The sequence below is a fragment of the Haliotis asinina genome, chromosome 14, assembly GCF_037392515.1.
Source record: "Haliotis asinina isolate JCU_RB_2024 chromosome 14, JCU_Hal_asi_v2, whole genome shotgun sequence".
NCBI lineage: Eukaryota > Metazoa > Mollusca > Gastropoda > Lepetellida > Haliotidae > Haliotis > Haliotis asinina.
The window spans coordinates 25,908,053-25,913,052 of record NC_090293.1 but is presented as its reverse complement, the minus strand read 5'-3'; the positions used below and the strand labels follow the sequence as shown (position 1 = coordinate 25,913,052).

The 5,000-nt window shown below is 42.7% G+C and overlaps 11 non-coding genes across 11 annotated transcripts; all 11 read right to left on the bottom strand.

Moving 5' to 3' along the window:
- Positions 1-127: 127 nt before the first annotated feature.
- Positions 128-199, bottom strand: Trnaq-cug (transfer RNA glutamine (anticodon CUG)). Its single transcript has one exon. It is a non-coding gene; the product is annotated as a tRNA-Gln (tRNA).
- Positions 200-664: 465 nt separating this feature from the next.
- Trnaq-uug (transfer RNA glutamine (anticodon UUG)) lies at positions 665-736 on the bottom strand. Its single transcript has one exon. It is a non-coding gene; the product is annotated as a tRNA-Gln (tRNA).
- Positions 737-1,000: 264 nt separating this feature from the next.
- On the bottom strand, positions 1,001-1,072 carry Trnaq-cug (transfer RNA glutamine (anticodon CUG)). The gene has a single exon. It is a non-coding gene; the product is annotated as a tRNA-Gln (tRNA).
- A 465-nt stretch (positions 1,073-1,537) lies between these two features.
- On the bottom strand, positions 1,538-1,609 carry Trnaq-uug (transfer RNA glutamine (anticodon UUG)). The gene has a single exon. It is a non-coding gene; the product is annotated as a tRNA-Gln (tRNA).
- Positions 1,610-1,873: 264 nt separating this feature from the next.
- On the bottom strand, positions 1,874-1,945 carry Trnaq-cug (transfer RNA glutamine (anticodon CUG)). Its single transcript has one exon. It is a non-coding gene; the product is annotated as a tRNA-Gln (tRNA).
- A 465-nt stretch (positions 1,946-2,410) lies between these two features.
- Positions 2,411-2,482, bottom strand: Trnaq-uug (transfer RNA glutamine (anticodon UUG)). The gene has a single exon. It is a non-coding gene; the product is annotated as a tRNA-Gln (tRNA).
- Positions 2,483-2,746: 264 nt separating this feature from the next.
- Positions 2,747-2,818, bottom strand: Trnaq-cug (transfer RNA glutamine (anticodon CUG)). Its single transcript has one exon. It is a non-coding gene; the product is annotated as a tRNA-Gln (tRNA).
- Positions 2,819-3,283: 465 nt separating this feature from the next.
- Trnaq-uug (transfer RNA glutamine (anticodon UUG)) lies at positions 3,284-3,355 on the bottom strand. Its single transcript has one exon. It is a non-coding gene; the product is annotated as a tRNA-Gln (tRNA).
- A 264-nt stretch (positions 3,356-3,619) lies between these two features.
- On the bottom strand, positions 3,620-3,691 carry Trnaq-cug (transfer RNA glutamine (anticodon CUG)). The gene has a single exon. It is a non-coding gene; the product is annotated as a tRNA-Gln (tRNA).
- Positions 3,692-4,156: 465 nt separating this feature from the next.
- Positions 4,157-4,228, bottom strand: Trnaq-uug (transfer RNA glutamine (anticodon UUG)). Its single transcript has one exon. It is a non-coding gene; the product is annotated as a tRNA-Gln (tRNA).
- A 264-nt stretch (positions 4,229-4,492) lies between these two features.
- On the bottom strand, positions 4,493-4,564 carry Trnaq-cug (transfer RNA glutamine (anticodon CUG)). Its single transcript has one exon. It is a non-coding gene; the product is annotated as a tRNA-Gln (tRNA).
- Positions 4,565-5,000: the final 436 nt, after the last annotated feature.

Here is a 5,000-nt window from a genome sequence, read left to right as displayed (position 1 = left end):
TTGGATTTGGGTGTGATGTAGAGGTGTAAAGGTAGTTTGCCACGAACAGTGTAGTCTTCTGATTCATTATGCTTTGTTTCCCACATCCCAATCAAAATGAATGAAAATCTTGCTAAAAAACATCGGTAGGTCCTACCGAGATTTGAACTCGGATCGCTGGATTCAGAGTCCAGAGTGCTAACCATTACACCATAGGACCGCACATCACAGTACCAAAGTCTTAAGCATTACAGACTTACTGATAATCCCTTCCCTTGAGATTGGCGTGACTGAGCCACTGTGACGCCTGCTAAATTCCATGTGCGACTTGTCAAGGTGTAGTTGTGGTGTGGGACATGTGCTACATTGTCAGGACGTAGATACTACGCAATAAGGTACCTCACAAAGTCAATCAGCAGGGCGTTTCGTCTTAATTTCATCTCTGTCTATTCTCTGCCTTCAGATGTTGACATTTCTTTTTCATGGGGACATTACTTCTGACCGAACATTGACGTTTGCTTCCCAATGGAGAAATGTGTTATGTAAACAATTATATTGCAGGCGCTTTGGTTGGTTTATATACGCCCAACATCATCAATGAGAATGGACTTCCTTTCGTTGAAGTCATCAGTGGCTATCTTACGTGCATTTGGGCCAATTTGACATTGTTCTGCTGCAAAAATATAGGTCCCACCGAGATTTGAACTCGGATCGCTGGATTCAAAGTCCAGAGTGCTAACCATTACACCATGGGACCAGTTGACAGCTTAGCCTAATAGATAGGGATCATTTTCCAGTTAAGCTAAGAGGACGTATCCGGGGACACACACATGTTGTTATCCTACATTAGATTGTGGTCTGGGAGAAACCCTTAAAATGGAATAATATTAGGCATTGGATTTGGGTGTGATGTAGAGGTGTAAAGGTAGTTTGCCACGACCAGTGTAGTCTTCTGATTCATTATGCTTTGTTTCCCACATCCCAATCAAAATGAATGAAAATCTTGCTAAAAAACATCGGTAGGTCCTACCGAGATTTGAACTCGGATCGCTGGATTCAGAGTCCAGAGTGCTAACCATTACACCATAGGACCGCACATCACAGTACCAAAGTCTTAAGCATTACAGACTTACTGATAATCCCTTCCCTTGAGATTGGCGTGACTGAGCCACTGTGACGCCTGTTAAATTCCATGTGCGACATGTCAAGGTGTAGTTGTGGTGTGGGACATGTGCTACATTGTCAGGACGTAGATACTACGCAATAAGGTACCTCACAAAGTCAATCAGCAGGGTGTTTCGTCTTAATTTCATCTCTGTCTATTCTCTGCCTTCAGATGTTGACATTTCTTTTTCATGGGGACATTACTTCTGACCGAACATTGACGTTTGCTTCCCAATGGAGAAATGTGTTATGTAAACAATTATATTGCAGGCGCTTTGGTTGGTTTATATACGCCCAACATCATCAATGAGAATGACCTTCCTTTCGTTGAAGTCATCAGTGGCTATCTTACGTGCATTTGGGCCAATTTGACATTGTTCTGCTGCAAAAATATAGGTCCCACCGAGATTTGAACTCGGATCGCTGGATTCAAAGTCCAGAGTGCTAACCATTACACCATGGGACCAGTTGACAGCTTAGCCTAATAGATAGGGATCATTTTCCAGTTAAGCTAAGAGGAAGTATCTGGGGACACACACATGTTGTTATCCTACATTAGATTGTGGTCTGGGAGAAACCCTTAAAATGGAATAATATTAGGCATTGGATTTGGGTGTGATGTAGAGGTGTAAAGGTAGTTTGCCACGACCAGTGTAGTCTTCTGATTCATTATGCTTTGTTTCCCACATCCCAATCAAAATGAATGAAAATCTTGCTAAAAAACATCGGTAGGTCCTACCGAGATTTGAACTCGGATCGCTGGATTCAGAGTCCAGAGTGCTAACCATTACACCATAGGACCGCACATCACAGTACCAAAGTCTTAAGCATTACAGACTTACTGATAATCCCTTCCCTTGAGATTGGCGTGACTGAGCCACTGTGACGCCTGCTAAATTCCATGTGCGACATGTCAAGGTGTAGTTGTGGTGTGGGACATGTGCTACATTGTCAGGACGTAGATACTACGCAATAAGGTACCTCACAAAGTCAATCAGCAGGGCGTTTCGTCTTAATTTCATCTCTGTCTATTCTCTGCCTTCAGATGTTGACATTTCTTTTTCATGGGGACATTACTTTTGACCGAACATTGACGTTTGCTTCCCAATGGAGAAATGTGTTATGTAAACAATTATATTGCAGGCGCTTTGGTTGGTTTATATACGCCCAACATCATCAATGAGAATGACCTTCCTTTCGTTGAAGTCATCAGTGGCTATCTTACGTGCATTTGGGCCAATTTGACATTGTTCTGCTGCAAAAATATAGGTCCCACCGAGATTTGAACTCGGATCGCTGGATTCAAAGTCCAGAGTGCTAACCATTACACCATGGGACCAGTTGACAGCTTAGCCTAATAGATAGGGATCATTTTCCAGTTAAGCTAAGAGGAAGTATCTGGGGACACACACATGTTGTTATCCTACATTAGATTGTGGTCTGGGAGAAACCCTTAAAATGGAATAATATTAGGCATTGGATTTGGGTGTGATGTAGAGGTGTAAAGGTAGTTTGCCACGACCAGTGTAGTCTTCTGATTCATTATGCTTTGTTTCCCACATCCCAATCAAAATGAATGAAAATCTTGCTAAAAAACATCGGTAGGTCCTACCGAGATTTGAACTCGGATCGCTGGATTCAGAGTCCAGAGTGCTAACCATTACACCATAGGACCGCACATCACAGTACCAAAGTCTTAAGCATTACAGACTTACTGATAATCCCTTCCCTTGAGATTGGCGTGACTGAGCCACTGTGACGCCTGCTAAATTCCATGTGCGACTTGTCAAGGTGTAGTTGTGGTGTGGGACATGTGCTACATTGTCAGGACGTAGATACTACGCAATAAGGTACCTCACAAAGTCAATCAGCAGGGTGTTTCGTCTTAATTTCATCTCTGTCTATTCTCTGCCTTCAGATGTTGACATTTCTTTTTCATGGGGACATTACTTCTGACCGAACATTGACGTTTGCTTCCCAATGGAGAAATGTGTTATGTAAACAATTATATTGCAGGCGCTTTGGTTGGTTTATATACGCCCAACATCATCAATGAGAATGGCCTTCCTTTCGTTGAAGTCATCAGTGGCTATCTTACGTGCATTTGGGCCAATTTGACATTGTTCTGCTGCAAAAATATAGGTCCCACCGAGATTTGAACTCGGATCGCTGGATTCAAAGTCCAGAGTGCTAACCATTACACCATGGGACCAGTTGACAGCTTAGCCTAATAGATAGGGATCATTTTCCAGTTAAGCTAAGAGGACGTATCCGGGGACACACACATGTTGTTATCCTACATTAGATTGTGGTCTGGGAGAAACCCTTAAAATGGAATAATATTAGGCATTGGATTTGGGTGTGGTGTAGAGGTGTAAAGGTAGTTTGCCACGACCAGTGTAGTCTTCTGATTCATTATGCTTTGTTTCCCACATCCCAATCAAAATGAATGAAAATCTTGCTAAAAAACATCGGTAGGTCCTACCGAGATTTGAACTCGGATCGCTGGATTCAGAGTCCAGAGTGCTAACCATTACACCATAGGACCGCACATCACAGTACCAAAGTCTTAAGCATTACAGACTTACTGATAATCCCTTCCCTTGAGATTGGCGTGACTGAGCCACTGTGACGCCTGCTAAATTCCATGTGCGACTTGTCAAGGTGTAGTTGTGGTGTGGGACATGTGCTACATTGTCAGGACGTAGATACTACGCAATAAGGTACCTCACAAAGTCAATCAGCAGGGCGTTTCGTCTTAATTTCATCTCTGTCTATTCTCTGCCTTCAGATGTTGACATTTCTTTTTCATGGGGATATTACTTTTGACCGAACATTGACGTTTGCTTCCCAATGGAGAAATGTGTTATGTAAACAATTATATTGCAGGCGCTTTGGTTGGTTTATATACGCCCAACATCATCAATGAGAATGGCCTTCCTTTCGTTGAAGTCATCAGTGGCTATCTTACGTGCATTTGGGCCAATTTGACATTGTTCTGCTGCAAAAATATAGGTCCCACCGAGATTTGAACTCGGATCGCTGGATTCAAAGTCCAGAGTGCTAACCATTACACCATGGGACCAGTTGACAGCTTAGCCTAATAGATATGGATCATTTTCCAGTTAAGCTAAGAGGACGTATCCGGGGACACACACATGTTGTTATCCTACATTAGATTGTGGTCTGGGAGAAACCCTTAAAATGGAATAATATTAGGCATTGGATTTGGGTGTGGTGTAGAGGTGTAAAGGTAGTTTGCCACGACCAGTGTAGTCTTCTGATTCATTATGCTTTGTTTCCCACATCCCAATCAAAATGAATGAAAATCTTGCTAAAAAACATTGGTAGGTCCTACCGAGATTTGAACTCGGATCGCTGGATTCAGAGTCCAGAGTGCTAACCATTACACCATAGGACCGCACATCACAGTACCAAAGTCTTAAGCATTACAGACTTACTGATAATCCCTTCCCTTGAGATTGGCGTGACTGAGCCACTGTGACGCCTGCTAAATTCCATGTGCGACTTGTCAAGGTGTAGTTGTGGTGTGGGACATGTGCTACATTGTCAGGACGTAGATACTACGCAATAAGGTACCTCACAAAGTCAATCAGCAGGGCGTTTCGTCTTAATTTCATCTCTGTCTATTCTCTGCCTTCAGATGTTGACATTTCTTTTTCATGGGGACATTACTTTTGACCGAACATTGACGTTTGCTTCCCAATGGAGAAATGTGTTATGTAAACAATTATATTGCAGGCGCTTTGGTTGGTTTATATACGCCCAACATCATCAATGAGAATGACCTTCCTTTCGTTGAAGTCATCAGTGGCTATCTTACGTGCATTTGGGCC